The sequence below is a fragment of the Anarrhichthys ocellatus genome, unplaced genomic scaffold, assembly GCF_004355925.1.
Source record: "Anarrhichthys ocellatus isolate YVR2014 unplaced genomic scaffold, GSC_Weel_1.0 scaffold4, whole genome shotgun sequence".
NCBI classification, from domain to species: Eukaryota; Metazoa; Chordata; class Actinopteri; order Perciformes; family Anarhichadidae; genus Anarrhichthys; species Anarrhichthys ocellatus.
In genome coordinates this window covers 3,317,349-3,328,784 of record NW_022280034.1, presented here as the reverse complement: position 1 = coordinate 3,328,784, position 11,436 = coordinate 3,317,349, and the positions used below count along the sequence as shown (strand labels likewise).

Genomic DNA, 11,436 nt, shown 5'->3' with positions numbered 1-11,436 from the left:
TGTTTTATCTATATTCTGAAAATGTTTGTATCCAATTCATTCATTGTTTAAGTGTCAAGATTGAATGTTTGTAAACAGGAAAAACATGCATAAGAAATACAAACAGAACATCTGAGCAGCAGGTGTCCGAGCTTTAAGTTGCCGGTTTGAATGTTGGCATGTTGGAGCCGTTATCCGAGCACACTGAATCAACGAGGATCGACTTTAAACAATGCCAACAAACAAGCTTTACACTCAACGGAGTCTGCAGTCGCTTTGCAGCCGCTGCTATTTTCAGCCTGGGCTCATTTGAGTGTTGATCAAGACATTTCGGCATTTACAGTGCGAGAGCCGTCCTGGCAGAGGGGCTGGAGCCTTCAAAGCGTGGAGAATGGGATATGGTTAGGGAGCCGGTTTAAAGCATTCCTTAAGATTAGCCTCTTTCTTAAAGTCCATCTCATTACAGCAGTTCATAAAGGATGGGAATACTACTCAGCCCTTCATACTGCGGCTAACTCGGTAGTAAAGCCTCAAGTGAAATGTGTTTCTCTCTTTCTCTTTACGTCCAGATCCCAAAGATACAGCTGGAGGACGTAGAACTAGGTCGTATGCCAGTTTACATCAATGTCAGTTAGGGCCGGACAATATATGGATATCATATCTATATCGTGATACAAGACTAGATATCATCTTTTGGATATTGTATCATGTTGCCTTGTCCTGGTTTTAAAGGCTGCATTACACTAAAACACTGACAGTTGCACAGAGTAACCCTGTCTGTCATCGTTGCCTCCATCACCTCTGTGACTCCATGTTGAAGATGAATGCTTCAGGGCCTCCTCTGTGCTCTTGGCTAAATGAAGAGGGAACATTACACAGCTTCCTTGGACCTGGCATTAACACTCTGTGGGGGTTTCAGCTGGATATCAATTAGAGGCTCATTAGGCTTTTAGCGGTGGCAGTCCCTCTGGCTTCCTGTCGCCCGCTGTGAAACTGGCTGACCCCGAACCTTGAGCGACGGCTGGCACTCTTTGTATCAGTTAAGCTTCCTTCAGATCCGGAAAACACATTGTTTAACAATAATTTATTTAAACCATGAGGCCATGGGCACTAAAGAAGCAGAGCAGTTAATGGATGGAACATAAATCAATAACAGGAGGTTGAACTAAGTACATTTAGTAGTGTTCTTGAGAACTATTTTGAGGTACTTGTACTTTAATTAGTATTTGCATTTTGTGCTACTTTATACTTCTACATTTTGGAAGCTAATATTTATATTTATACTACATTTATATGACAGCTATGGTTGATTTTAGATTCTGTGGACAGATCTTATCTCCATGCTCACATACCAACCATACAAATTTAAGTCTCTACACTTTCCAGGAGTGACCGGAGTGGCTAATAAACGCCTCCGTCTCACCACTGCATGTAAATGAACACTCATCATAGAAAGAGTTGCTGACTCTCTGCATTAGAATATATCTGACAGACAAGTTAAGGGCTGGCTTTTCAGTTTTTATTTAAAAGATGATATATAATACAAGCAGCCATTTTACACGGGAGGACCAAACTGCCACAGCTGCCTGAGTTACTCGCTCAGATAGTGTAGTTAGTGTATTTGCAGAGAAGTGCGAGTACCTCTGCTTGGTGCTGCGTGTTCGCTCCTCTGGCAGCTCTTCTTTATTCTTGCCCCTTGGTGTGCAGTTTTGGGCAGAGGTGGTGGTACGGAGTATTTTGAGACGGAATCAGAGGGGACTCTATGTTCTGACTAACACAATGGACTCTCACACCTGAACAAGGATGTATTTTGTTGACTGGAGGCAAAGCGGTTGACCACTCCCCTACCTTAAAAACAAGCCACTAAAAGCTAACGCTGGTGCTGCTGTTTATCTTTTCATATCACAGAAAACTGGCAAAACCGTAAAAAGGTTTCAGTGCATGTTGAAGGTGCATCTCATACCGACTATTCTGCATTTAGACAGAAAAGCAGGAACTTTAAAATACTGCGTGAGACAAAATGCATTCACACTAAGTGGCACTAAGTACAGCACAATACTGTAGATCCCAGAGGAAAGCTACAATGTAGACTTTTCATTTGCAAAAAATAAACAAACCCACGCAGCTGCGAGCATCGTGGTTAGTAATCTGACATTTGGTTGAGCTGAGAAAACCCGAGAACATACTCTGTGATCTGCAGTTCTCTTAGAAATGTACAAGCTGGAGTAAAACCACCGTGGCCTGAGAGAAACACAATGGTTCTTAAAAATAGCCCGCATACTGTGCCACGTAGCGTTACAGGGCTGCAGCCTGACAGCGTGCAGAGCGAGGGCCACGTTACTCAGATCTGGCTCTTTGATCAAAATGTGTTGCTTGTGGGCAAAGTATTCTGTGTGGTTAGTAAAGCACAGGCAGCGTGGAAGAGGGCTTTTCTTGAAGCATCTTTAAGTTTTTATAATGATAATATGTGGATTATGTTTTTTAATGATTGTTACTTACTGATTTATTAAGAAATAAAGTTTATTATTATAGAGAATGTCACAACATTTAGACAAATCAATGGGAAGGGTGTACAGACAGTTTAAAATAACTCGAAGTGATTCAGTTCATGATATGAATTGGAGAAAAACTGTCTAAGTGCTTAATCTGTTTAATATAGTTGGTTCATTGAACTTTGAGGCCTGATGATGAAAAAGACTGTTCACAGAAAAGAAGATGATCTTCAGGCATTCATTTTAGTTACGTTAGGGGATAGGGCATCGATTTCGGACGCAGCAACCTTTATTTTTTCCAGAGCCGATGATGGAAGTAGCTAACGAGTGAGCCACCTCTCTTCTGTTGAGAGTCGCACATGTGCAGTGCCGATCTTGCAGTATGTACAGATAGCGGGCAGCGAGTGACAAGTGTTGTTGTTGTTCCTGTGTAGCATATAGGAGCTGATAAATATAACATGTATTTCAATATTTCAGGCCGTATCGGAGGCCTTTTCATTGCTGCAATCAGAACAACTCTTCCTAATAGATGGATGGTTATGGTTGGATATGTATCCACTCCAGCTGTTGGATTATGTTTTTGTATTTCCTTAATACAAAGGGAATCATTGAAACGAGTACTGGCCCAGACTCAAAACAATGCTACGTTTTAAATCTTCTTCTCCCACACTCGTCGTCACTCCCTGTTTCAGCACACAAAGCCAATGGAAGCAGCTGTACGGTTAAACACAACGTGTCCACTATGTTCTCCAGACACAGAAACGTCTGGTGAATTGTAACGGAGTTAACCCATTAACAGCGCCTCATATTGCAGAGCGGAGGCCCATCTCCCTCTGCTAACTTGCGCGCCACTCACAGAGGAACAGTGGAGCTATTTAGATGTGACAGAGCAGCAGTGTTTCACTGACAACCTCACGCCGTCCCACAGATCTCGTTTACGAAAGGCCTCGGCGGCAGCAGTGTCGGTGCTCGAGCATTAAGTGGATGACATGCTGGTTACCCTATTTATCTTGGGCTGAACCTATTACAGCACACAGTTAAAATGCACGGCCTTCAAGACGGATGGCTAAGTCCTTGGTGATCCGCTAATAGCGGTGCCGGGATGAGCACAACACTTGGATGATGAGTGCACAGAAGGAGATGGAAAAAAGAAAACTACCTGGTGGGTGTGAAACTATGCACATAAAAATGGGAGGGGGGGGGTAACAGAGGTTACTTGTTGCTCCAGACTACGCTGTAAAGTGAAGGTTGTTGATAACATAGCTGTTGTTCCAGCTACGAGACACAGCTTTCAGGCCTGATGAATGCTCTGCCATTCATCTGCCACCAGCAGCTGGGGTCGGCTCAAGCAGCTGCCTAATAGGCTAACGGGGATCTTCACCTCCCGGGAGGAAAGTTTGAGTGGCAGACGGACTGCAGGCGGCCACTTAGCTGATCTTTGTTATTTAACAGCCGAGCCGTCTTGGCAGAATCCGGCAGCAACCTCCGCCGACATGCATTCTCTATAATGGCCATCAGGGGGCGACTCCTCTGGTTGTATAGAAGTCTATGAGAAAATGACTCTACTTCTCTCTTGATTTATTACCTCAGTAAACATTGTAAACATGAGTTTATGGTCTCAATCTCTAGTTTCAAGTCTTCTTCAATACAGCATGATGCTCATTTAGTAAATTATGGTCCATATAGAGTCAAACAGACCATAAAGCAGAGTTTTATGCTTTAGTGCGGGGCTACCTTGAGATTGACAGGTCGCTACCACGGTGTTATCCAGTCTGAGAGTTGTCTGCGTTTTTGTCTTACAACTTTGTTTTCAAACATTTTGGTCGCCTAAAAATGTCTTATTCAGCGTTTGGTTGTACTTAGCTCCACCCTCTCGCATCACTTATGGTTCTAAAAAGCATCCCAAGATGGCGACGGCCAAAATGCCGACCTCGAGGCTTCAAAACCGTAGCACCCAAACCAATGGGTGACATCACGGTGACTACGTCCACTTCTTATGTGCAGTCTTTGGGCAGAATCGGGTAATGTCGGGTCATTTAAGAGGTAGAACACATAAAAGGAGTGCATGTAACACTTCCACACCTCCAGAGCGAAGTGATTAACTTGATTTCATTAAAGCTGCAATGCAGCAATAAGCCCAAAGACTCCAGTCACAGCAGTAACTGCCAATATGAAATATATCAGTGCAAACTAAGGGGAAATGGGTAGAAATGTCTTCCCAGGCTCAGCAAGAACAGGCTTCTAGTCTCAGGCTATTTTCACACATCAGTTTGAACGTGTTGTTACATGTCAGCATCTTTCTGCATCTTTTAAAAAAAGATAATTTACTACATCTCAAAAAAAAAAAAAAAAAAGAGCAGCACTTCAATTTCCTCTGCAGGGCATTCACAGGCCACTTGAGCCAGCAGCTGTGCTCCTTTCCCACTGTTTTCAAAGCATTATCTATTGCTCGCAGGATAAACGGTGTGCCAGCGAGTTAATTCTGATTATGCTGATCATGATTAATGGTAGTAGAAGTCGTGTTGTGATGTTTGGCTCCACAGGTAGATACGTTGCACACAGCACAGCAGATTGTGACCCATGCATAAGGCTATTTGTGCATGTATTTATGCTAATGTTCTTGTCCTAAATTTACATAAAATTTCATGTACGAATCAGACGTTTCTGCATGCTTAATAAATCAGATGTAGTCTTTAAAGCTACGACAAGGAACTTTTATTTTGTGTTGATGTTGGCGGTCCCTGTGGACACAAGCGGTAGTGTTTGTGAGCACCAGAGTCTGACAGTCAGCAGGGGAGGGTCTGAATATGCGACGTCTATATTTACTACAGCCCCTTTGATCTGATCTACTACACACCTTCTCTTTTGGGACACGGTGTGGTGTTAATAGTCAAAACACTATCACTAATGATCTATAAGCAGCGACGCATGCCAACTGAACACATGCTTCTGTCAGATATACAAAACACAATGCTGTGAGAAGCAGGCAGACTATGAATATTAAATAAAAGAATCCCAGAGCTCAAGTTATAATATATTGATGCAGTGCTCCCATTTATTGTTATGACGCCGTAACAAGGCCTACATATCATAATAGCCTAGCTTGTAAGTAGCAAACGAAAACACTGAAGCCCTTTGATCCTTCGCTGTATTTTCGGTTGAGCTTCTGGATTTGATTTTGTTTTCAAGGTGTATATCCAACTCCTTTGAAGAGAAACAGGCAACAACATGTACCAGAAATACAAAACAGTCCCACCAGCGCCTTTCTTCATATCTCACCTGATGTTTTGTTTAAATCACAGACTTTTCCATGCAAACAGGCATATGTTGGAGATACTGCCACATTGTTGTTGTGGTCGTGTTGAAACGAAAAGCACTTTTCTGCAATAAGAAAGCAACAGAAAGCTATGTATGAAGTGGTACCCGTGATAAATAATACCCCCAGAACAACCTCGACTGTCTGAGGCGGAGCTGCGGCAAGAGAGGGCCGATTCCCCAACGCAAACTTCAAAAATCTTCATCTAGTCAAAGGCGTTGTGGTACGAGTAGGTGAGAAAATGTTCCCATCAGAACTCAATGAATGTCGCCGACTCCCAGCAGTGGAGAGCGTAGCAGCAGCAGCAGCTAACCGCAGCATTATTCCTCTGACAGCGGAGCAGGAAATAAGTCAAGATGAAACGGTCCGGCTTACCTTCGCTTCCATTCACTGACAAGAAAGAATGAGGCGCTAAGAAGACGCCTTCTTTTGGCATCATTATTACATAATCAAAAGGGCCACGGCGAGATGAGGGACAAGCCTGGGGAGAACCCGTCCCTCATTAAAAGGAGCTCAGTGCACCAAATGAGACAATTCTCAGAGTGTTTTACGGACTATCACAAATATCTCCATCCTCAGACTTGTCAATGTGTTCAAGCTGCTGCTGGTGTTTCTCTGATGTAAGCTGAGTTTCTGCTGTACTGCCTTGCATTTCTAATATGACTGCCTTGCCCACTCTCGGGGCTCAGAATTGAGCTACTAGCCAAGAAAGGAAATAAATTATGAGCGAAATATCAATTTTAATTCCCTTTACACTGCATTTTTTTTTCTCAAACTGATGATTACGCTATTCATACTGCGCTACACACACGCATACATGCACATGTACATATAAAACTAAAAAGCCAAGCATTTTTTTTTCCGATAGGCTTTCCTAGTTCTCTTAACTGCCTTTCCTGATTGAAACGCCATAAAGAGAGTCATTTCCCTCAGCGCTCAGGGAAATGAATCAAAACATCCCTGAGGACGACACCTTTATTCCCCGGACGGGAAACAGTCACATTTTTCAGATGAGATTTAGAGAGCAACACCCAGTCTGGCTCGGTCGTGGATGCACACCGAAAAAGAGACGTTTTACCTCATTAAACAGCAGACTTGTTCATATCTGAGGGAAAAGTCAAACACTCTTGTGCAGTTAGAAGTCTCTTAATTAACTCCAACCAGTTCAGAGAATGAGCGCGGTGTCATACATGTTTGTTACTAGAACAAGAAAAACTGTCTATAAACCGCCGCTGGTGACACTTCAAAGGAGAAATTTAAACTTCAACAATATTACGCAATATCAACCTATCATTTTATTATCTCATGGCAAAGTGCTGTAATTGGCCTGCCTGCCTCGTCCACTCCTGATTTAAATCAGTGATTTTCTACATTTCCTAGAATGACTTTTTGAGTACCAACAAATTAAATGACAAACTACGTTGTTTGTTTGTCCTCTGGAACGGCGCTTAGAAGCATTTTGTGATCCGATTATTTGTCTGTGCTTTCATCAAATGTTACACTTGCTTTGTGTCCGGACGCTGTTGTTGAGGTTTGGTTAGGTTTAGGGAAACATCTTTGGTCGAGGGTCAAAGGACTTCTTTGTTAAAGTTAGAGCGTCTTTATCTTCTGTACTGAGACGCATTACCCGGTGAACAGTTACAAGAAGGATTTAAATTAAACCCTGTGCATTTGATTGGACCGATGTGTGTTGTATATTAATATTATTGAACACAATATGATCGCAGATGTGATGTAAAAGGTTGCAGTAATAAACACGTGATTAAGGTTAGGGGGCAATCGTGGCCATGATTTAAAACTGTTGGCTGAAGGGAGGATCGAACCAAAAGTGTTGTCAAATGTCAAGGTTTTATACAACCACAATGCACCTGGATGTTTTGTAAATGTATCAAACACAAACCCAGTGGAATAAAACAATTCAACAACATGGACTAAATGCATAATATCACAGGTTTAGGGTGGACGCTGACGGTCACTCAGAGTAGGCCTTCACAAGTGATGATAAAGACTTTGCTCTCAACAATAAATTACATTTTATCTGGTGCAACACAGGCATGGCGGGTTTACTTCCAGTGGTAGTTTTGATTCAAAGATTCAAGGCATGTTTTATTCATACTGACGGCTGTTTCGTGTCAACTTAAGTTGCAGAGAAACCCCTTCGTCCGTTTTTCCGCAGCAGAATCTTTTGGTTTTAACCTTTGGCCTGTCAGTGAGCGTGACAGGGGGGGACTGTGTTGGCTCGGACTGTGGAAAACAAAGGCCCTGTCACTACCCCCCCCACCCCACCCCCACACACACACACACACACACACCCTCTCCTGAGCAGAGAGCGATAAGCACTGACACACAAAAACTTTTGGGCTGTCCGACTAAAAAAAGAAAAAGAACAACATCATGATCTCATAATGGAAAACCTCCTCGCTGTGAACTCGGTGTGTCAGGAGAAGGGTAGCAAGAGAGAAGCAAAACTAGCGCACGTTCACTGAAGTGATGAGAGAAGGCTTTGAGGATGACTGTCTTTTATCTGCGCCGAGTCGAGCTGACAACCAACAACTTGAATTTTTTTTTTTTGTTACAGCGAGATGGCAGTCATCTCCAGCCTCATACAAAAACCATGAGTACTGTCTGCAACACAAATCTTAGCAGACTGCAGACCTGGTTTTTATTCTGATAAATGCTTTATCACAGCAGTTCTCTGATGCCATAAAGGGCATAGCATTCGATTTAAGAGTGTGTGTGCATACTATGCCCTTTTTCCTCTGTGACAGTTTTACAAATGTCTAATCCTAACCATATAACTTCTACAACAACATCCAATAAAGCAGCCTCGCGCCACACAAAGCGCTGAATGGTGATCATAGGGGAAATAAGCGTTTTCCCCTTCCAAACAACAGGCATTACACAGATTAACAGCCTTTGTTGAAACATACCATTACCACATAAGACCCTGTCGAGAAGGACCAGATGTCAGATAATAGGCTGTGCAGAGTGAGGTAGGTGCTGGCCTGAAGCCATTGAACAAGTAAGAACAGCTTCTTCCATATAAACCTCTGCACTTTAGGGACAGCTTGTTGTCTGGGTGGGCAACCGCCTCATATACCTTGAGACTGCGTGCGTTGAATATAGCTTACACATGGAGGATAAGTATCCCCTACAGTACATCCACCACCACATATCTGTGTACAAATGAATACATATGAACCTTAATATTCATGCACCCCGTTAGATCCAGCAGGCCCTCTGTTTTAAAATCATCTGCAAAGATATATATGCATTAATGAAATCTAATAATGTTGGAGAAAACAATGTGTTGCACAGGTCTAGCATGAAAGTCGTGTGAAAATGCAATGCACATGTTGCGGTCTGATGAAACAAAATGCTTGTTATAATGTACAAAGGACCAGCTTAAGTCTATCTCATTAAACGCTACTGGGGGGGGGGGGGGGGGGGTTATTGGCTTAGCCGGCTGGCTGAGCTTTGCCTATGAGCCGCTGCAAGAAACAGGCGTTATAGGTTATAGATCGGCTGCTGCAGGAGACCGACACCTACAACACACACGCGCGCACACACGCGCGCATACACGCATACACATTGTAGTCTACTGAATGTAACGAAATCAATTAAAGTTTAAAATGAAATGCACAGGTGAGGAAGAGCAGAAGTTGCAGTACAAAAAGAAGGATTGATTACCTTTTCTAGACTTGAACCTTTGTTATTCTGGCCAGTTTTTGGCATCACACCCGTGCCTTCTGCTCCTCTGCTGCTGCTGCTGCTGCTGCTGCGGCTCCCCGGTACCGTGTCTGCTGCTGCTGCGGCTCCGGTACCGTGTCTGCTGCAGCGCTCCGTGCGGCTCCTCAAATCCAGCTCACCGCGACCAGTTCGCACGTTTCCAGTCGGTCCGAAAAAGCTCGAGCGAGCGACTCTGAAAATAACTACCGCACCGATCGGAGCGGCTGCATTCAGTCCGAACGCAGGAGACGGTCACAGTAGCGACACCCATGGGTGTACGAGCACGGTCTGCAGCAGGTAGCGGCGCCCCGGACCGACGGCTACTTCTCGCCCAGCCAAATGTGCCAAGCGTCGCTGGACATTCAAAACCACAGTCATGTGTGCGTGTGTGCGTGTGTGCGTGTCGTGTGTGCGTGTGCGTGGTGCAGGCAGAGCCAGTCGGTGCCCAGTGCCACGCAGCGTCGCAACATGGAGCGCTGACCTGCCTATCACTGTGTCAAGTCGTTTGAAAAGAGCAGACGTGTTACTTCCGGTACTTGCTTTCAAAATAAAACAAAGAAAAAAACTGTTGCAACGTTTACATTGGCTGGAGTAAAGCGCGTGAAACCAAAATCAAAATACACTTGAAATAATATTAATGAACTCAACAAAAAAAAAAAAAAACCTTTTACTTTGTTTTTCGTTTTTGTCATCATCCTTACCGTATTTCCGGTATTTAACGCGTTTTCACCGACACAGCTGAACAGGAACAAACATAGTGTGTGTTTGTGTGCGTGTGTGCGTGCGTGCGTGCATATGTGTGTGTGAGTGTGTGTGTGTGTGTGTGTTTGTGTGTGTGTGTGTGTGTGTGTGTGTGTAAAAGGCGGGCCGAATGAATTATTTATGACGAAATAAGGCACTAATACCTAAATCATTCATAATTATTCAGGACAAACAGAGCCGATGCCAATCAAACTTCAATTCGTCTCCTCTGCAGATGATGGCAACTGACATTTTGCGCTGATGGATGGAGAAGAGGTTGGCGAGTGTCAGACATTGGCTGACCTCTTCCTCGATCAGTCAATACAATTACAGGCCTAACAGCCAGAATTACAATCAGGGATGTTGCATAGGGTGAAATTAACTATGCACAGTGTTTGATTATGGCCTACAGGGTTAATGGCCCTCCGGTCATCTATTTAATGTCTCACAATTAAACTAATGTACAGTGTTTGCTGAAAGGGTCATTTTTAAAAGGGACCATTTAAATGTGTAGAGAACAGCTTTGATTTACATTTGTGGTTGTTGTTTGTTTTTATAATGAATGGTGTTCGTGGTTACATAATCTTTTTTTAATTTTATTTACCACTACATTAGAGCTGATGATAATGTGCTTATCTGGCATTAGCTTTAATCTACTTATTCTCTTATCGTGTGATTAATTCGCAACCAGTATTGGGATATGAGAGCGAGGGAGAGCCGTTCCTTGCATGGTGCCTCCATAAAGTGGCACTCTGATTTACCTTCTCCTTTACACCCTGTCAACAAAATGCATTAAACAACTGCTGAACCTACAGTTTTTGTGACATTTGTTCTCGTAAGAAAGACCTATGCTACCACATTTGACACTATACGTGACGCTCCATGGAAATGCGACATTCGGACAAAAACAAAAACAGAGATGTTTAAATATAACCTATATGTTTACAGCTGCCAGCTCAACGTCCTGTAAGTGCCTTCATCTGTTTCTCCTCGACCCGTCCAAAGAGTGAGTCAACGATGTTAAAGTGGTGTCAAATGGGCCTAATGATGCATCTGAATGTCATTAATGATAATTATGGATTATTATATAACGTTATTTTCTCCATCCAGTGTTACAGGAAACGTACGTCCTCTCTCTCTCTCTCTCTCTCTCTCTCTCTCTCTCTCTCTCTCTCTCTC

At 43.3% G+C, this 11,436-nt stretch overlaps 1 protein-coding gene across 6 annotated transcripts in view; it reads right to left on the bottom strand.

Annotated features, from left to right (window-relative positions):
* The window catches only part of tanc2b (tetratricopeptide repeat, ankyrin repeat and coiled-coil containing 2b), a 125,946-nt gene extending 115,940 nt beyond the window's left edge, over positions 1 to 10,006 (bottom strand). For all 6 annotated transcript variants that reach the window (XM_031843310.1, XM_031843311.1, XM_031843313.1 and 3 more), the window contains exon 1: positions 9,478 to 10,006. The gene's annotated coding sequence lies outside the window, so the exon portion shown is untranslated. The remainder of the gene's footprint in view (positions 1 to 9,477) is intronic.
* Positions 10,007 to 11,436: the final 1,430 nt, after the last annotated feature.